Genomic DNA, 21,278 nt, shown 5'->3' with positions numbered 1-21,278 from the left:
TTGAACGATGAGATGAATAATGAGATAAGTGCATTAAAAATTAAAAAGGGGATGAGTTAAATAACCTGATCAAACTCAAAGAGAATAAGGTCCCTAGCGCAGATAGCTTGCATCCATGTACTTTAAAAGAATCTAGGTATGAGATAGCAGAGGTGTTACTTTACATATTAAATAATTCATTAGAAAGAGGTGCAATGCTGGAGCTCTGGTGTATAGCTAACATAACTCTATGTTTAAGAAGGGGAACAGGACATGTCCAGGGGATTGTAGACCAGTCAACTTAACATCAGTAGTAGGAATAATAATGGAATCATTACTAAAGGAGAGAATCGAAGAACATCCAGTAAAGAAAAATATAACAATGGTTAGCAAAAGGGAAAATTCTTGCTTGACCAACTTTAGTGAGCTTTTTTGATGAGATAACAGGGAGAGTAGACAATAGTAATGCAGTAAATGTAATTTATCTCGATTATCATAAGGCCTTCAATAAGGTGCCCCAAAATAGACTAATGAATAAGCTCTAGAGAATGTAGAGTCACCGGACAAGTGGTATAATGGATTGCTAGCTGGCTTCAAGACAAAAAGCAGAAAGTGGAAGTAAAGGGTACTTATTCAGTGGTAGAAGGTGGGTAGTGCTGTTCCACAAGGATTAGTGCTAGGATCGCTACTGTTCACAAGTCAACACTTTGGTCTTTAGATGAAGACCTAGTATGGTTAACTGGGATAGGATTGTTGATTTAAAGTTATTCCAGACCTTTTCTTAATATCTGAACCAATATATTTAATAGCCCCACATGCCTGTCTGCCAATTTTAAATCCTCCTCTGATCTTATTCATACCACATTTCTCAGATTCCACAGTACCACTCCTTAAGAAATCACCAACATGCATCATGAAGATGCCTGAAGGTTTACCTTTATGACACCACTAAAACATTGCAGGATCTGTTTTTCATTGAACAGAACCTATTTTCAGCAAAACAGATCACACCGAAAATACCACACCCTGGAAGCTTCATTCTGTGGTTCATTCCCAATGGCGATGCCTTAACCAATCACAGTCAATCTGCCTGGTTTGAATTTGAACAAAAGCTTGGCAGTTAACTGTTCCCTGCTTCATTCTCCATAGCAAAACTTCTACCAATCAGAGTCCACTTGCCAACCAATCAGCATTTGCTTCTCATGCAATATAAATAGTTGCTTCCATTACTGTTGGTAATCTTGAGATCTGTCCTGATGAGTTCAAGACGAAAAGCTTAGATCTCAAGTCTCTTTTTTGCAGCAATACTCAGGTTCTGGTACTATTAAACGATTATCCCTAATTATTGTTTCTAGCAGTTTCCCCACCACCAAAGTTAAACCTACTGGCCTGCAGTTGCTGGGCTTATCTTTATAACCTTTTTTGAACAAGGGTGTAACATTTGCAATTCTTCAGTCCTCTGAAACCACCCGAGTCTAAGGAAGACTGAAAAATTATGGCCAGTGCCTCCACAATTTCTACTCTCACTTCCCTCAGTATCCTTGGATGCATTTCATCCGGTCCTGGTGCCAAATCAGCTTTACGCGCAGATAGCCTATCCAATATCACCTCTTTATCAATTTCAAACCCTCCAGTGGCTGAATTGCCTCCTCTGTCATCATGGCCTGGGTAGCATCTTCTTCCTTGGTATAGACAGAGGCAAAGTATTCATTTAATATCTCAGCTATGCCCTCTGCCTCCATATCTGAATTCCGTTTTGGTCTCTATTAGTCCTAATCCTCCTTTTGCCACCCTTTTACTATTTATATGCCTATGGAAGGCTTTGGGATTCACTTCTATGTTAGCTGCCAGTCTATTTTCATACTCTCTCTCTCTGCTTTTCTTATTTGCTTTTTTACCTTCCCTCTGAGCCTTCTATATTCAGCCTGGTTAATTGTATTTTCTACCTGGCATCCGTTATAAGCACACTTCTTCTTCCTTACCTTAATTTCTATCTCACCCAGGGAGCTCAGGATTTGTTTACCCTATCTTGATTGTGCCCGAACTATCTTTTCTTAGATGGCAGCCCACTGTTCAGCAACCATTTTTCCTACCAACCTTTGACTCCAGTTTATTCAGCTCAGATCTGTTCTTACCCTGCTGAAGTTGACTTTCCCCAGTTAATTATTTTTATTCTGGATTGTTCTTTGTCCTTTTCCATAGCCAGCCTAAACCTTATAGTGCAATGATCAATACCCTAAATGTTCTCCAACTGACACTTGATCCATTTGGCCCACCTCATTCCCAAGAACCAGATCTAGCAGTGCCCCCTTTCTCATTGGACTGGAAACACACTGCTGCAGGAAATTTTCCAGCACACACTCTAGGAACTCTTGCCCCTCTCTGCTAAGAACCAAAGGAAAACTGTAATTCAGTGGGGGGTCACAATTTGGAATGCAATGACTGATTGTGGTGGAGGCAGACTCGTAAGTGGTTTTCAAAAGAGAATTGGATAAGCACCTGAAAAGGAAACAAATTGCAGGGCCACGGAGAAAGAGCTAGGGATTGGGACTAGCTAAATTGCTCTTGCAGAGAGCCATTACAGGCTCAACAGGTTGAATGACCTTCCCTACTATGTTCAATGACAGTTGCACTTAGCACTAGATCACTGCCAATGAAAATACCATAGCTAAAGCAGAAACACAAAAGTCACAGGTAGTGCTCCACTGTAGTCTCTCTACAATGCAGACCCAAATGTTTAACCCCTATGGTATCACTGAGATGTAACAGTCAAGTAATGTATACCAACATGGAATAAATAAAGCAGATTTAATCCCTCTAAAACAACGGCTATGGAAATTGGTGTGAAGGTCCCAGTGGAGCTGTTCTTACATAGAAACATAGAAAATAGGAGCAGGAGTAGGCCATTCAGCCCTTCGAGCCTGCTCCACCATTCATCATGACCATGGCTGATCATCCAAATCAATAGCCTGCTCCCGCTTTCTCCCCATTTCCTTTCATCCTTTTCGCCCCAAGAGCTATATCTAACTCCTTCTTGAAAGCATACAATGTTTTGGCCTCAACTACTTTCTGTGGTAGCGAATTCCACAGGCTCACCACTCTCTGCGTGAAGAAATTTCTCCTCATCTCAGTCCTAAATGGTCTACCCCGTATCCTCAGACTGTGACCCCTGGTTCTGGACTCCCCCACCATCGGGAACATCCTGCCTGCATCTACCCTGTCTAATCCTGTTAGAATTTTATAGGTTTCTATGAGATTCCCCCCTCATTCTTCTGAACTCTAGCGAGTATAATCCTAACCGACTCAATCTCTCCTCATATGTCAGTCCCACCATCCCAGGAATCAGTCTGGTAAACCTTCGCTGCACTCCCTCTATAGCAAGAACATCCTTCCTCAGGTAAGGAGACCAAAACTGCACACAATATTCCAGGTGTGGTCTCACCAAGGCCCTGTATAATTGCAGCAAGACATCCACGTTCCTGTACTTGAATCCTCTCGCTATGAAGTTTCATCAGACATATCGCTATGAAGTTTCATCAAACATATCTTGAAAGAAGATACTATCTTTTTATACTGAGTTTACTTATAAAACACATCAATCTGTAAAAGCACAGATGATGTTTTAATAATGCACCAGCCTTCATACATAATTGGCCGCTATCTTCAAAATCTGTGTGGTGGCTGATTCAGTATATTGTGCAGGATCCATCTGCCATGGTTCCACTGGCAGTACTCTCGCCGCTGAGTCAGAATGTTCCAGCTTCAAGTTGCACCCCAAGACTTGAGTGCAAAAATCAAAGCTGACATTCCAGTTCAGCACTAAGGGAGTACTGTATTGTTGGAGGTAACATATTTTGATTGAGACGTTAAACTGAAGCCCCATCTGCCCTCTCAGAAGGGCATAAAAGATCCCATGTCACTCTTTCAAAGAAGAAATTGCGCTCACCAATACTTAGTTCTCAATCAACATCACTGAAATAGATTAGTTGGTCATTATCACATTGCTGTTTGTGTGTGCAAATTAGCTGCTACATTTTCTGCATTACAACAGTAACACTTCAAAAGTATTTAACTGGCTATGAAGGGTTTTGGGAAGCATCCAAAGGTTGTGAAAGAAGCTGTAGAAATGGAAGTCTTTATTTCGTGGCACGTGATAATTAACAATTGGTACTGCAGATTGATACAGAAGTTGGGGAGGTGGCGAGTTCATCTTTTATTTAACCAGAATATTGATTGCATAATTACTCTTATGCACTCAGCCAGATACAGAGTAGGGTGTAACGCAATATATTGCAGATGCTAGAAATCAAATAAAAACAGAAAATGCTGGAAAAAACTCAGGTGGTCAGAGTAAAGGAATTTACTTTTTAGGTATGGGCAGTTGTCTGCGGATACTAATTGATCTGCTATATTTTTCCAGCACATTTTGATTTTGTAACATGGCAGTATGGAATACGTTATGATTTTCAAATCAAAACCGTCATGGCAACAAAGGCAGAAGCACCTTAAATCACCAGCTCATCCCTGAACCATGCATAATCAAGCTGTGGAGGTAAAGCTTGACAGCACTGAAACAGTAATATGTCCATACTTTGCTCACCACTGATGACAGTGGGTGCAGGTTAACAGGTGTAATTGTAGAATTTTTGAGTTAAATTTTCTGATTTGTTGAATTCATTTTCAGGGCCTGACTGTTTTACACAATTACTTACCAGAATTGGATAATACAGCCATAGTACCCATTCCAGCTCATGAATATTCAAATATTTCTTATAAATCAATCAAAAACACTATTGTTGAGCCATTAAGTGTGAAATGCTTATCTCTTTCAACAGCATCAACATGTGATGAAACATTATCGTAGATACTTGCAGGCTCATCATAAGGTTGACAAAACACAGTTCAAAAATGAATTCTACTCAACAAAAATTGTTCAGACACATTGACAGAAGTGCAGTTTGCAAATAAGTACATTGTTCCCCTGCTCTAGCCAATGCATGCATTGTAACTGTACTATCTAACAATTAAAAGAGCGCATGTCGGCCAATTCGATTTATTCCACATGATTTCAAGAAATGGCTGAAGGCACTGGATACTGCAAAGGCTATGGGCCCTGACAATATTCCATCAATAGTGCTGAAGACTTGCGCTCCAGAACTTGCCGCACTTCTAGCCAAGCTGTTCCAGTACAGCTACAACACTGGCATCTACCTGGCTATGTGGAAAATTGCCCAGCCGGCCAATTACCGCCCCATCAGTCTACTCTCAATCATCAGTAATGGAAGGGGTCATCAACAGTGCTATGAGGCGGCACTTGCTTGGCAATAACCTGCTCACTAATGCCCAGTTTGGGTTCCGCCAGGGCCACTCAACTCCTGACCTCATTACAGCCTTGGTTCAAACATGGACAAAAGAGCTGAACTCCCAAGGTGAGGTGAGAGTGACTGCCCCTGACACCAAGGCAGCATTTGACCGAGTGTGGCATCAAGGAGCCCTAGCAAAACTGGAGTCAATGGGAATCAAGTGGAAAACTCTCCACTGGTTGGAGTCCTTCCCAGCACAAAGGAAGATGGTTGTGGTTGTTGGAGGTCAGTCATCTCAGTTCCAGGACATCACTGCAAGAGTTCCTCAGGGTAGTGTCCTAGGCCCAACCATCTTCAGCTTCTTCATCAATGACTTTCCTTCCATCATAAGGTCAGAAGTGGGGATGTTTGCTGTTGATTGCACAATGTTCAGCACCATTCACAACTCCTTAGATACTGAAGCAATCCATGTCCAAATGCAGCAAGACCTGGACAATATCCAGGCTTGGCCTGACAAGTGGCAAGTAACATTCATGCCACACAAGTGTCAGGCAATGACCATCTCCAACAAGAGAGAATCCAACCATCATCCCTTGATGTTCAATTACATTACCATCACTTATTGCCCCACTATCAACGCCCTGGAAGTTACCATTGAACAGAAACTGAACTGGGCTAGCCTTATAAATATTGTGGCTACAACAGCAGGTCAGAGGCTAGGAATTGTGCAATGAGTAACCCACCTCCTGACTCCCCAAAGCCTGTCCACCACCTACAAGGCACAAGTCAGGAGTGTGATGGAATACTCCCCACTTGCCTGGATGAGTGAAGCTCCCACAACACTCAAGAAGCTTGACACAATCCAGGACAAAGCAACCCGCTTGATTGGCACCACATCCACAAACATTCACTCCTTCCACCACCGACACACAGTAGCAGCAGTGTGTACCATCTACAAGATGCACTGCGGGAATTCACCAAGGCTCCTTAGACAGCGCCTTCCAAACCCACGACCGCTACCACCTAGAAGGACAAGGGCAACAGATAGATGAGAACACCACCACCTGGAGGTTCCCCTCCAAGTAATTCACCATTCTAACTTGGAAATATATCGCTGTTCCTTCAAAGTGGCTGGGTCAAAATCCTGGAACTCCCTCCCTAACAGCACTGTGAGAGTACCTACACCACATGGACTGCAGCGGTTCAAGGAGGCAGCTCACGACTACCTTCTCAGGGGCAACTAGGGATGGGCAATAAATGTTGGCACAGCCAGCGAAGCCCACATCCTGCGAATGAATAAAAAGTGTCAAACTGAAGCACAAGGCAGAAAGGGCAGAACAATGAAGTAATTTGAGGTGACCTCCAAAATACCTTTCTGTCATCAAAGAAAATCCAGTTCAAGTTATTTAGCCACAGGTCAATAGTCTATATTGCACTTAGCAGCAGGCACAGCAACCCTCCCATGTTCAATAAAAGCTCATGTACCAATTTCCATTATCTTGGTTCAGAATTATGACCCTAATCTTTGGAACACTAGTATAGAAAGCGCTGGTCCAAAACAAGAAAAACTTCATTGTGAGCAGGCATATGATAATTCTATCAGCAATAGTCTCATACACACATAAAACATTCAATGGCAGTTAGGAATGAGGCAGAGAATGAGAGTGGAAACAGACCACATTTACCCACCCACTACTGGCAGGGAAGTGTTGCATGACCCAAAAGAAATATAATAGATGGAAGAAATACAGCTACTAAAATAGCACGAATGCCACACGCTGGGATTTACTCCCGCTTAAAGAATGGAACATTTAAATTCTTGTTCCCTATTAGCAGCACTGAGGAGTTTCTTCATGGTTAGAGGAACATTTATTTATATCAAAACTCAAAAACCGTCAATTGAATTTGAACGATTTCCCAGTCATATAACCCAAAAACTCCAACTCCATCATTCTGTCACCAACATACTGATGTCACCATGTGGCTAGTGTCTGCCAGTGATGTCACAACGTAAATTATTTCAGCAGGTGAGTGATTAATATGTGGGAAAGGCTCACCGGTGAAACAGTAAAAGTAGATAATCTTGTTTCATTCAAATGCAAATCAGTTAGATTTCTTTCTGAAAATTATATTTTGGGATACAGTCTTTGGATTGGGCTTGAACCTTCAACCTTCTGACTCAGAGGCAAGTTTGCTACTAGGCGAATAAAGGCCGACATCTAGAAATCCTAGAAATTAAGCAATACAGCATGAATATTCAAAAATATGTATGTAGAGTATTTAGCAAATAGTCAAGGTTTGTGTTTTCACAGAAAATGAATGAAATTATAGAATAATCCTTAAAACCCCAGAATTCCACATCATTAAAAACACAATTTGACTTATACTGTTAATATACAACAGCAGTTCTGAAAATTATGTCTTATGTTTTGGGATACATGACTGACTTGATATCTGTGAGCGACAATAATCCACATTGACACATGAGGGATGTCGCTGAATAACATGCAAGTATTCACCACCAGATAAGCCATACTGTTTTACAAATGGGAAACAGAAGCAAAGAATGCACTCCTTCCAGATATAAGCCCAGGCCCCTTATAACAACAATGTCGCTTTGAAAATGTGGCTTTGAAAATGTGAATGATTAATGTAAACAATATCCAATAGCATAACAGGGTCGAGCACTATGTATGAACAAGCACATTTTGTTTAGCAAAGACAGAGAAATATGAATGTCTGAAACACCTCCTATATTGTGCGCTGCAATTAGGGGTCATTTTTGAAGCCTTTAATGGTGGTAGGCCAGCATTCAGGAGATGTATATTTGGAAGCCCATGGGATATGGAAATAATCCCAGTAGTAAATTACTGGATAGTTCAAAATCATTAACATAAAAGACTATTAGTAGAAAATCTCCAGAGTGGAAATTCATCAATCTCAAAACAGGGTATTACTTTGCTATAAAAAAAAAAGCTAAAAGCTACTGCGGATGCTGGAAATCCAAAACAAAAACAGAATTACCTGGAAAAACTCAGCAGGTCTGGCAACATCGGTGGAGAAGAAATCAGTTAACGTTTCGAGTCTTCATGACCCTTCGGCAGAACTGAGTATAGTTAGGAGAAAAGTGAAATATAAGCTGGTCTAAGGTGGGGGGGGCGGGGGGGGGGGAGAAGTTGAGGGTGTGGTGATTGTGGAGATAAGCAAGCAGTGATAGGAGCAGATAATCAAAAGATGTCGCAGACAAAAGGATCAAAGAGGTGTTGAAGGTGGTGATATTGTCTAAGAAAAGTGCTAATTAAGAATGGAAGACAGGATACTCAAGGTACAGCTCTAGTGGGGGTGGGGTGGAAAGACTAACAAAGTTTTAGTTTTAGATTTAAAAATAATGGAAATAGGTGGGAAAAGAAGAATCTATATAAATTATTGAAAAAAAAGGGAGGGGGGAGAAACGGGGTGGGGATGGGGGGAGGGGGAGTTTAAGATCTAAAGTTGTTGAATTCAATATTCAGCCCGGAAGGCTGTAAAGTGCCTAGTCGGAAGATGAGGTGCTGTTCCTCCACTTTGCGTTGGGCTTCACTGGAACAATGCAGCAAGCCAAGGACAGACATGTGGGCAAGAGAACAGGGTGGAGTGTTAAAATGGCAAGCGACAGGGAGGTTTGGGTCGTTCTTGCGGACAGACCGCAGGTGTTCTGCAAAGCGGTCGCCCAGTTTGCGTTTGGTCTCTCCAATGTAGAGGAGACCGCATTGGGAGCAACGAATGCAGTAGACTAAGTTAGGGGAAATGCAAGTGAAATGCTGCTTCACTTGAAAGGAGTGTTTGGGCCCTTGGATGGTGAGGAGAGAGGAAGTGAAGGGGCAGGTGTTGCATCTTCTGCGTGGGCATGGGGAGGTGCCATAGGTGGGAGTTGAGGAGTAGGGGGTGATGGAGGAGTGGACCAGGGTGTCCCGGAGGGAACGATCCCTACGGAATGCCGTCGGGGGGGGTGAAGGGAAGATGTGTTTGGTGGTGGCATCATGCTGGAGTTGGCGGAAATGGCGGAGGATGATCCTTTGAATGCGGAGGCTGGTGGGGTGATAAGTGAGGACAAGGGGGACCCTATCATGTTTCTGGGCAGGAGGAGAAGGCGTGAGGGAGGATGCGCGGGATATGGGCCGGACACGGTTGAGGGCCCTGTCAACGACCGTGGGTGGAAAACCTCGGTTAAGGAAGAAGGAGGACATGTCAGAGGAGCTGTTTTTGAAGTTAGCGTCATCAGAACAGATGCGACGGAGGCGAAGGAACTGAGAGAATGGGATGGAGTCCTTACAGGAAGCGGGGTGTGAGGAGCTGTAGTCCAGGTAGCTGTGGGAGTCGGTAGGCTTGTAATGGATATTGGTGGACAGTCTATCATCAGAAATTGAGACAGAGAGGTCAAGGAAGGGAAGAGAAGTGTCAGAGATGGACCATGTGAAAATGATGGAGGGGTGGAGATTGGAAGCAAAATTAATAAACTTTTCCAGGTCCCGACGAGAGCATGAAGCAGCACCGAAGTAATGGCCAATGTATTGATCACATCCAAACAAAACAATTTCTGGGGATGACCTTGCGAATAGAGTAACGAACGGAGCTGGTTGGTGTACCCAACATTCCTACCAGGGCTCAGAATCTGAAGTTGAGCGCAGAAGATCCAAGAGTCTGATCAGAAAGAAAGACCAGGAAGCAGCCAAGAGATACTGAGTGACCGATTACCCAGCTAGCTTCTTCAACGCTCTGCTCTGTAGAGAAAATTGCAGGGTGTTTGACTAGATTTGCTGCAACTGGGAATGCACATTCTACACTTCCTGGTGCTGTGTGGTTGATTTTACACCTACTTCACATAGCGCCTTTAATAAAATGTCCCAAAGTATTTCACAGGAGCATTATCAACCAACATTTTACAGAGTCACAGGACAGATGCCTAAAAACTTCGTCAAAGACGTAGGATTGAAGAAGCATCTTAAAGAGGAGAGAGTAAGTGGTGGTTTGGGGATGGATGTTTTTTTTTATTCATTCACAGGGTGTAGGTTTCGCAGGCTGGGCCAGCATTTATTGCCCATCCCTATTTGCCCTTGAGAAGGTGGTGGTGAACTGCCTTCTTGAACCACTGTAATCCATGTGGTGTAGTACACTCACAGTGCTGTTAGGAAGGGAGTTCCAGGATTTTGACTCAGTGACAGTGTTCATAAGTTGCACCATGATAGTATGGGGCTGACTGGATGGACTATCTGGAATTCTCTTATCTGCTGTTTTCATATATCCATTAAATCAGACTATTATTGAACCTGGGTCTTCCTGGCCTACATGGTTCAGCTACTTGCCCACTCCAATGCTCCTTATTGTATTGGGGTTGTGTGGGGTGGGGGTTGTGGGAGGGCTGAAAGCCTGTATTCTTCAGAGTTTTGTACTATAATTTACCTTTCAAACACAATATAAATACGGCCTGATTCATATAAAACTTAAGTAATTTCCAGAGTAAACTGCAGTGTTATGATCCTGGACCAGACCCCCAAATTTTTTGGTACGATTTGGTTATAGACCAGTAACCTTTTGTTTAAAGCAGACAAAGTTTGAGATACAGGGTACTTACTAAGAGAATATAGCTACAAGATTCCATGATTTCTGAACAAACAAAACAAACTTTACTGTACAAAGTCAGAAAAATAAAACAATTTACAGTAACTATTTTATACGCTAACATTCAGGATTAACGTGAGATATATGTGAATTAAAAGACAAACTGTGGTCTAACACCCACGCTACACATTAAATAGCAAACGGGACCAAGACATGTCTCCCGGTTTTCTCAGCAACTCACCCAGACATCAATATCCACTGAAAGTTACATGAACTCATTAAAACTCTAAGATAAAAGCAAAATATTGTGGATGCTGGAAGTCTGAAATAAAAACAGAAAATTCTGGAAAAACTCAGCAGGTCTGTCAACATCTGAGGAGAGAGAAACAGAGCTAACACTTCAAGTCCGTATGACTCTTCTTCAAAGCTCTGGGGTAAACGACGCCCCGGTGTGCTCTGAATAGCCATACGGACTCAAAACGTTACCTCTGTTTCTCTCTCCATGGATGCTGCCAGGCCTGCTGAGTTTTTCCACCATTTTCTGTTTTTAATCATGATAAAACTCTGTCTCCCTTATGAGGAATTGCAAGTTTTCATTCTTCCCTTTCAAAGATCCAGGGTGAGATTTTCCACTCTAGCAACTAAGTGCGGTGGCAGGCAAGAAAAGCGACGCGTTTCCTGTCGGCTGGAATACGGGTTTGGGGGGCCAGGCTGCTGTGACCTCATCGGATCATCTTTCCAGGCACCATATTTAAACTGCATCTGCACACATCCTTCACTGTCTGCATCCCAGGACTGGTCAAAGAGAGTAATGGCCCCCAAAGGTAAGAGGCCAAACACCCCCAAGTTCCTTGACAATGCGTTGACACAACTTCTGGATGAGGTGGAGACACATCTTTTCCAGTGATTGGGGAAGGAGGTGCACCAACCTCACCACTCCAGCTTGGGAGGTGGCGGCCAGTGCAGTCAGCACCAATGCTGTCCAGAAGAGGTCCGCCATCCAGTGCAGAAAAGGATGAATAATCTAATTCGCACAGCCTTCTCCCCACTCTCAAAAGCCCATCAGGCATTCACAAGGTTACAGTTCACACCAGCACAAGGGGCATCACCATTGACTTTCTCATACACACTTTGACATCTTCATCTCTTCTCACAGGATGTGAGAAGCTTGCGTCCTCAGCCTTTACACAGGTCCACTCAGCACCCACAGAAGGCAGGCATCCTTATCAGCTGCCTTAGCATCCATCCTGCCATCTGTCTTTATGCAGGAGAATCTCGCCCATAACAAAAGGGAAAGATTCCAGACTGGAGAGGGGCTGCCTGAGCTCAGGCCCCTCATTCAGTTTGAAGAGCGTGTGGCAGAGCTGGCGGCGATGACCAGCACCATGCCTGCAGCGAGGGTGAGACCGGCGTGTCCCAAGCAAGTGAAGATCCATCAGCAGCTCCTTGTTCACCCAACGAAACTGAGTGCTTTGTAATACATAAGAACATACGAACTAGGAGCAGGAGTAGGCAATTCAGCCCCTCGAGCCTGCCTCGCCATTCATTACATCTCATTTTGGCCTCAACTCCAATTTCCCACCGTCTCCCATAACCTTTCAACCTATCACTAATTAAAAATCTGTCTATCTCCTCCTTGAATTCATTCAGCATCCTGGCATCCATTGCACTCTGAGGTAGTGAATTCCACAGATTCATGACCCTTTGAGAAAAGTAATTTCTCATCTCTGATTTAAATCTACCACCCCTTAGCCTAAAACTCATTCTAGAATGCCCCACAAGGGGAAACATCCGCTCCACATCTACTTTGTCTATCCCCTTTAGCATCTTATATACCTAAATTAGATCTCCTCTCATCCTTCTAAACTCTAGCGAGTATAGGCCTAAACTGCTCAATCTCTCCTCATAAGACAAGCCCCGCGCCTCCAGTGCAACGACATCCTTCCTCAAGTAAGGGGACCAAAACTGTGCACAGTACTCCAGGTGTGGTCTCACCAATGCCTTGTACAGTTGCAACACCACTTCCCTATTTTTATACTCTATTCCTTTAGCAATAAATGCCAAAATTCCATTTGCCTTCCTTATTAACTGCTGTACCTGCATACTAGCTTTCAGCGATTCATGCACGAGGACACCCAAATCCCTCTGCACTGAAGCATTCTGAAGTTTCTCTCCATTTAAATAATGTCGCCTTTTTATTCTTCCAACCTAAATGGATAACCTCACACTTTACTTTTCATAAAACCATGCTGACTCTGATGGATTGCATTTTGACTTTCCAAATGCCCCATTACTACTTCCTTAATAATGGATTTCAACAATTTCCCAACGACAGACGTTAAACTAACTGGTCGATAGTTTCCTACTTTTTGCTTCCCCCCCCCCCCCCCCCTTCTTTTGAATAAGGGTGTTAAATTACTATTTTTCCAATCCACTGTAGCCTTTCCAGAGTCCAGGGTATTTTGGAATATTATAGCCAATGCATCCATTATCTCCGCTGCCACTTCCTTTAAGACCCTGGGATGTAGGCCATCAGGTCCTGGGGACTTGTTGCCCTTTAATCACAATAGTTTGCTCAGTACTTTTTCTCTAGTGATGGTGATTGCTCTAAGTTCCTCCTTCTCTATATCCTCTGTACTACCTGTTACTATTGGGGTGGTACTAGTATCCTCCACTGTGAAAATGTTGGTTACTATGCAGCCAATCACTAATTATTTCTTCTCTGTATGACAGGCACCAGCAGCAAATGAGAGAGGCCCACTGGCAGCCAACTTCTCAGCCCCAGCCCCAAGACCACCTTGGATGAGGATCCTGAAGGCCCACTAGATGTAGAGCTGTCAAAGTATTCAACCGCATCCTCCACCAGCGCAGAGACATACACTTCAGAGGGACCTAGTTCTAGAGCAGGCTCAGGATCACAATCTGGTGAGCACAGCACAGATTCTGGTCCACAGCAGGCAGAGGCAGACATCTAAAGTCTCCGACACACAGAGGGCTACTGGAGGCCAGGATTCTGCTGACCTAGCCTCTGGACTCAACCCTAACACAAATGTTGGAGCTACAATGAAATATCAGGCAGGGGCACCTCAACCTCTCTCCATGTGCACTTTCTCCTCAAGGAGCCAGCCAGAGGCCCTCGGGCAGCCATAGGGATGAGAACCAGCAACTAGACACCCTGTGACCATCCACCCAGGTGACTCCGAGAGTGTCCAGCCAATCCCAATCCCCTCAACCTGTGACCCCATCAGTTGCAACTCCACAGGCCGAAAGGGATGCACCTTGCCCCACAGCAGGAGACCTAAAGAAGGCCGGGGCTCTAGAGGTCTTGACCCTCTAGAGGGCGACTGCCAAGGTCATCGGCAGGCTGCCTCCGCCTCTGCTGTGATGTCATAGCGTTAGGGTTAGTCAAATAAAGAAATAGTAGGAGCACCAAAGGTTACACAGGTGTTCACAATCTGTATGGAGTATGCACTAATGTAAATAGATTTCCACCCATTTCACTTCTCATGTTATGCATGCCTCTTCTATATGATATGCTTTGTGGTCATTCAAGTGTCACAGATTTCTCCCCTCCGACCACCGTCCCCCACCCTTGCAAATGTCCCATCATCTCTGAGACCTGCATCAGAGGTTCATCTGATATTGAGACATGAGTCTAGAGCTTGGAGGCTGCTTTACTCCCCTGGTGATTCTGCATTGTAGAGTGGTCAAAGTGTATCCTAGATAATGCAATATCGGCACGCATGGTGAAGGGGCACTTTTCATTGTCCTGCATTTACTTTCTGTCAGCTTTGAGTATGCTTTACCAATGAACCTAAACTCTGAGCTCTTATGCACTCCTGTCTACCTGCAGTGTTATCTCAGGTCCACGTGTACATCTGTACATTGCCCCAAGATTAGTGCCCACCTTCAACACCTCCATGTTTTAGAACTTTCGGCTTCGCTGATACATGTTGGTCCTTTTTTTCATTCATTCATGGGATGTGGGCATCACTGGCTAGGCCAACATTTATAGCCCATCCCTGATTGCTCTTGAGAAGGTGGTGGTGAGCTGCATTCTTGAACCACTGAAGTCCATGTGGTGTAGGTACACACCCAGTGCTATTATGGAGTTCCAGGATTTTGACCCTGTCCTGAAGCTATTAATGTATATAATATTTTGGAAAATATTTTGCTTTTAAAACAGAGGTTTAGTCTGTGGGTGTGCCTTAATTGGATTAAAACCAGATAGTCTGGGTGCTTTGGTATGTACTAGTTTTGATATGTAAGAGAGATAGTGTGCATTTGCACTTTTGGAATAAAGCATTCAAGAAGTAGTGTGAAAATGGACACCTATCTAGCAGCTACCAAGCAATATATTTACATTACTAATAAAATTGGTAGCATAAAAGGGGTTTTATTGTTAGAGAGGTTTAGTTCAGAGGTTGTTGATACAATGAGGATTAACATTCAATGAGCAGTGGTAGGTATAACAAGACAACCGTTTTGGGTGTGCAGAGCAGAGGCAATGTGAGATCAAAAGGCAGCTGCAAACCTCCTACTGGCTCCACTGGAACCAAAGTGAAAAGAACCTCATTTTGAATTCGTAAGGTGAAAATACTTTACCTGGTGTTTGGTTAAGTCTATGGGTTGCTGTTGCCTTAATGGAGATTAGTTTGGGAATTTGTTAAAAGTTATGATAGTAGCAATATGTAGCCATGTGTATATATATTTTAACCTGTGTAAATTAGTAAAATGTTTCATTTAGTTTAATGTAAAGCCTCGAGAACTGGTGGTCTGATTCCTGAATTTAGAGTCACAGGTTATGACAGTTGTTTAAAGTTTCCCTCTGGGATTTTTAAATAACTCCTCTTTACCAGCTGCATGGGTCATACCAGACCCAGTGACAGTGAAGGAACTGCAATATATGTCCAAGTCAGGATGGTGAGTGGCTTGGAAGGGAACTTGCAGGTGGTGGTGTTCCCGTCTATCTGCTGCCCTTGTCCTTCTAGGTGATAGTGGTCGTGGGTTTGGAAGATGCTGTCTAAGGAGGTTTGGTGAGTTCCTGCAGTGCATCTTATAGATGTTACACACTGCTGCCACTGTGCATCAATGGTGGAGGGAGTGAATGTCCATGGACGGGATGCCAATTAAGTGGGCTGCTTTGTCCCGGATGGTGTCGAGCTTCTTGAGTGCTGTTGGAGCTGCACTCATCCAGGCAAGTGGAGAGTATTCCATCACACTCCTGACATGTGCCTTGTAGATGGTGGACAGGCTTTGGGGAGTTAGGTGCTGAGTTATTCGCCACAGGATTCCTAGCCTCTCACCTACCCTTGTAGCCACAGTATTTATGTGGCTAGTCCAGTTCAGTTTCTGGTCAATGATAATCCCCAGGAGGTTGAAAGTGGAGGATTCAGCAATGCCACTGAATGTCAAGGGGCGATGGTTAGATTGTCTCTTGTTAGAGATGGTCATTGCCTGGCACTTGGGTGGCATGAATGATACTTGCTGCTTTTCAGCCCAAGCCTGGATATTGTCCAGGTCTTGCTGCACTTGGACATGGGCTGCTTCAGTATCTGAGAAGTCACAAATGGTGCTGAACATTGTGCAATCATCAGCGAACATCTCGACTTCTGACCTTATGATGGCAGGAAGGTCATTGATGAAGCAGCTGAAGATGGTTGGGCCGAGGACACTACCCTGAGGAACTCCTGCAGTGATGTCCTGGGACTGAGATGATTGCCCTCCAACAACCACAACCATCTTCCTTTTTGCCAGGTATGACTCCAACCAGCAGAGAGTTTCCCCCTGATTCCCACTGATGCCAATTTTGCTAGGGCTCCTTGATGCCACACTCAGTCAAATGCTACCCTGATGTTAAGGCCAGTCACTCTCACCTCATCTCTGGAGTTCAGCTCCTTTGTCCATGTTTGAACCAAGGCTGTAATGAGGTCAGGAGCTGAGTGGCCATGGCGGAACCCAAGTTGAGTGTTAGTAAGGTTGTGTAAGCAAGTGCTGATTGATAGTAATGTTGATGACCCCTTGCATCACCTTACTGATGATCGAGAATAGACTGATGGGATGGTAATTGGCCGGGTTGTATTTGTCTTGCTTTTTGTGTACAGGACATACCTGGGCAAATTTCCACATTGCTGGGTAGATGCCAGTGTTGTAGCCCTACTAGTAGAATTTGGCCAAGGGCATGGCAAATTCTGGAGCACAAGTCTTCAGTACTATTGCCGGAATTTTGTCAGGTCCCATAGCTTTTGCAGTATCCAGTGCCTTCAGGTGTTTCTTGATATCATGTGGAGTGAGTTGAATTAGTTGAAGACTGGCATCTGTGATGCTGGGGATCTCCGGAGGATCATCCACCTGATGCTTCTGGCTGAAGATTGCTGTGAATGTTTCAGCCTTATCTTTTTCACTGATGTACTGGGCTTCCCCCCATTATTGAAGATGGGGATATTTGTGGAGCCTCCTCCTCTAGTGAGTTGTTTAATTGTCCACTGCCATTCACAATCGGATGTGGCATGATACAGCGCTGGGCTACAAGGCCTGGGTAGGATCTCCTGATATTAACCCTCTGCCAGCTCTTAGAGGGTTAATCAAACTGGTTATGCACAACTAACAATGGCATCAGTGTGCCTGGTTTCCATGTGCATATGTCAGACTGTTTGAATGAAAATGTGTAGCCTTGAAATGGGATCAGAGCAATACAGCAATACAGCTGGTGGGTGCTATTTATTATCAACGATTTGGGTCCTTAAGGGCTAGATGGAGTGTCAGCATTTTTGGGAGCACAAATGCCATGGCTAGGCACCAGGGGAAATTCGAAGACTCCAAACGGAGGTATGTTCATGAGTGCCAGGCAGATATCAGAATATGCTGCTTGTGAGGTTTTCAAGGTCCATTGAAAGGTGAGCTGAACTGCAGTTTCAGATCCTTCACTCAGAGTTACAGGTGACTGTGTCCTGAGGACGTATGGGACGCTGAGGTCTGAGCGTGATGATGGGGCACCAACACTTGTCTTGCATGAATAATTAGCTGTGGAAAAATCAGTGCGGAATCAGAATTGACTTCACACATGAAGGCGATATCCACTGAGTGAAGATTGAACTCCGTGAGGCGCTTTGTCACAATACTGCCACGAGTGCACTGAGTATTGCACGGCTGCTGCAGCCTCTTGAAGGCTGCCGTAGGCAATGAAATGTTGGCGAGATGCTTGAAGCGGCTGCAGCATCTCAACTGTGCTCACAAAACGCCATGTTGCAGTTCTTATCACATTACAGAAAGGCCTCATGGCTCCCGAGGCTGCCTTACCTTCAAAGGATGAGGACATCGTGACGCTAGAGTGTTACTAATTCAGAGATTGAAGTGGTGCGTTGAGATGAGGAGGATAGCAACGAAGGTGGTGAGGTGGACCCAGCATGGAGGGCACTGGTGAAATAGGATCATCATATCTAATCGTCATCATCCTCCTGGAACCTGGTGGCTATTAGCGGTTCATGTGCACACCTGCCTTGTCTGGCCTATGCTATGGCCTCTTCTTCTGGACCCTCAGCTTCCTCACCTCATTACGCTCAGCTCTCTTGACATCTTCACCATCGGAGGATACGTGCAGCTCCTCTATTTCGGCATCTGACAATATATCCTTCCTTTGGAGTGCCAGGTTGTGAGGGCGGAGCAAGCTACGATGATGAGGGAGACCCTCTGGGGAGAGTACTAGAGAACGCCGTTTGACCTGTCCAGACATCAGAAAAGCATCTTCAAGATGCCAATGTTCTGCTCTATCAATGAGCATGTTGTGGCGTGAGCAGCATTATGCCTTCCTCTGGGGCATTTTGTGGCCACTGAACAGGCATCATCAGCACATCTTTTGCAGGTAGCTTTGTCACCAAGGACCTAACCCTGGATGTGCTGAGGGCCCTCGAAGATCTGTGGCACCTGTGAGTGACTCAAAATGTACGAGTCGTGGGACCTTCGACGATATCTTGCACATACCTGCATAATCTGCTTGTGGTGATTACAGACCAGCTGCACATTAAGAATGGAGGCCTTTCTTGCTGATGAATTGTAGCAGCTGCTGCCAGGGGGCTCTTAAAGCCATGAGTGCAGTCAATGGCACCCTGCCCCTGTGAGAATCTGGAGAGAGCAGCAAAACCTACTGCTCTGGCAGCCTGACTGGCGTCATCTAAAGGAAACTGTACATAATTGTAAGTCTTGCTAAATAGGGCATCGGTGACCTCCCGTATACATTTGAGAGTAGATGCTTGAGAAATCCCGCAGAGGACCCCAGTAGAGCCCTGGGATGAGCCACTCACAAAAAGTTCAGAGTGGCAGTGACTTTGAGAGTCACTGGCAATGGATGGCCTCCCAGTCCCTACGGCGTCAACTTCTCCTGGATGTGAGCCACCACATCCCTAGACATGCGAAGGCATCGACGGCACTGTCACTCATCTGGAAGTATGAGAAGCATTTTCTGTGCACCCTTGGTCTTGCCAGACGCCTCTGCTCAATGGCTCTGTCAGCCACAGTTTCAGGGTGTTGGGAGGCCCTTGTTCATCAGGGTGAGACTCTTCCCTTTGCCCAGCCTGGTGGCATCGGGCCCTTCTTCTCCTATTTGTGCCTGATTGCCAGGGTGAACACAATGTTGGCCACTCCATCCGTGTTTCCCTTGTGCTCCAAGGTCATCTTCCTGTCGCTTACCAGGGAGCAACTGTGGAACCAAAGGCTTACTTTCATCCCAGACACTGCATCCCTTTGCAGCGCTATTACAGCCTTCAGGATCACCTGAAGCGCACCCACCACTCAAAACCCCACTCCCACTCCCACTCCAGCAAATGCTTCCTTCAACCTTCAACAGGTCATGAGGACTTGAAACGTCAACTGTACTCTTCTCCACTGATGCTGCCACACCTGCTGAGTTTTTCCAGGTATTTCTGTTTTTGTTTTGGATTTCCAGCATCCGCAGTTTTTTGTTTTTATTGCAGTGATGGAATGAGTTTGTTGGGGGCAGGTGGGGATTTCCCATAACTGAGCCTACCAACTGCAAGGTTTTGAGGTCTTGTGGGCAATAGGCATCTGCACTTTGGCCTTTTTCTGTTGGCTCCTTCCGATACTCAGGATTTCCCACGAGTGGGACAAAGGGTCTTTGCAAGGTAATTGTACCATGGCCCAAATTGAAAACTATATTCTTGCATGAATGTGCTACAAGAGTTATGGTGCCAAATTCACGAAATTGGCATTTGACTGCTCTTAATGTGCTTCTGCTGTGCCTTCTTCTCCATTAGGAAAATTGGAAACTAGTAGTGTGCCCCTTCAACCGGTTCATAGCGCCCTCGCCTTTGAATCAGAGGGTTGTGGGTTCATGTCCCACTCCCGGAAACCAAGAACTGTGATTGTACTCGAAAGAGTTGCAATCTGTGACTGTTGATAACTCGAAAGAGTTTCAACCGGTCCATAACTGCAGTGGTTGACTTTGCCCACAAACCCTGAGAGCCCTCCTGTAGCAAATTTTTTCATACTTTCTTTTTCAACTGCCTCATTGTTTTGGCTTGGAAAATTGTTGTGGTGCTGAGGTTCTACTACCAGACCAGCTTCCATCCACCCCCTGAGAGTGTGGAAATCCCTCCCATCATGCTGGAGGAGCACCATGTTCAGGTTTCCCTCCTTCCAATCACTCTCCTTCCTCCCCCTCTAATTCTTGATCCCAGAGTTATAGTCGGGGATATCCCTATCATACCCACTGAACCATCTGATGTTGAAGTCCCCATGCCCCATGTAGACCTGACTCCCTCTCCATCTTGAGGCCTACTGCACTGTGACCTGCCAAGACCCACCCCTCCCCCATGAGACCGTCGAATGCCTGGCCTACATTACCTCTTTCCCATCTACAGGTTGAAGGTGCCTCCCTTGACTGTGACTTATAGGACTGATAGGAACATAGGAACAGGAGTAGGCCACTGACCATGCCCTGCACATACCATGTTGGGCATGACTGACACAGGACTGACAGGCCCTCCCCCTCCCTGGGCTGGGACAAGGCCAGTCATTCCGAGCACAGCCCTCTAAATTGTGGCCCTGACTACCTCATGTCCTTACCCAGTACTGTTTGTGCTTTCAGGCCCCGGATAATTCCACCACCCACCCCGCCACCCCCACAGTCATGTGTCTGTGTGCATCCTTCCCCAATCTCCCCCACAACAGCCAACACCAGGTCAAGTCTTTGCCCTCCAGCCCCTTCCACCACCACCCCCCTCTGCCTTACCACTGGTCTAGAATGGAAAGCCTTGGCTTTGAACCCTGCCTTGGCCTCCTGTTCGTCTTGCCTGTGCAGCCAGGCACGGAGTTGGAGCAGCCTCAAGCGCAGAGCATGGAAAGGTAGGTGAACATACCTCGAAGTCAGGAGTGAAATGTAGG

The 21,278-nt window shown here is 45.1% G+C and overlaps 1 protein-coding gene across 2 annotated transcripts in view; it reads right to left on the bottom strand.

The window, feature by feature from the left end:
* LOC144687520 (breakpoint cluster region protein) overlaps positions 1-21,278 on the bottom strand; it is a 598,462-nt gene that overhangs the window by 261,515 nt on the left and 315,669 nt on the right. The gene's annotated exons all lie outside the window — the stretch shown is intronic.

Source organism: Cetorhinus maximus, chromosome 12, assembly GCF_964194155.1.
Source record: "Cetorhinus maximus chromosome 12, sCetMax3.hap1.1, whole genome shotgun sequence".
Classification (NCBI taxonomy): Eukaryota; Metazoa; Chordata; class Chondrichthyes; order Lamniformes; family Cetorhinidae; genus Cetorhinus; species Cetorhinus maximus.
Note: the sequence above shows the minus strand (reverse complement) of the source record. Positions and strands in the feature narration are given on the sequence as shown.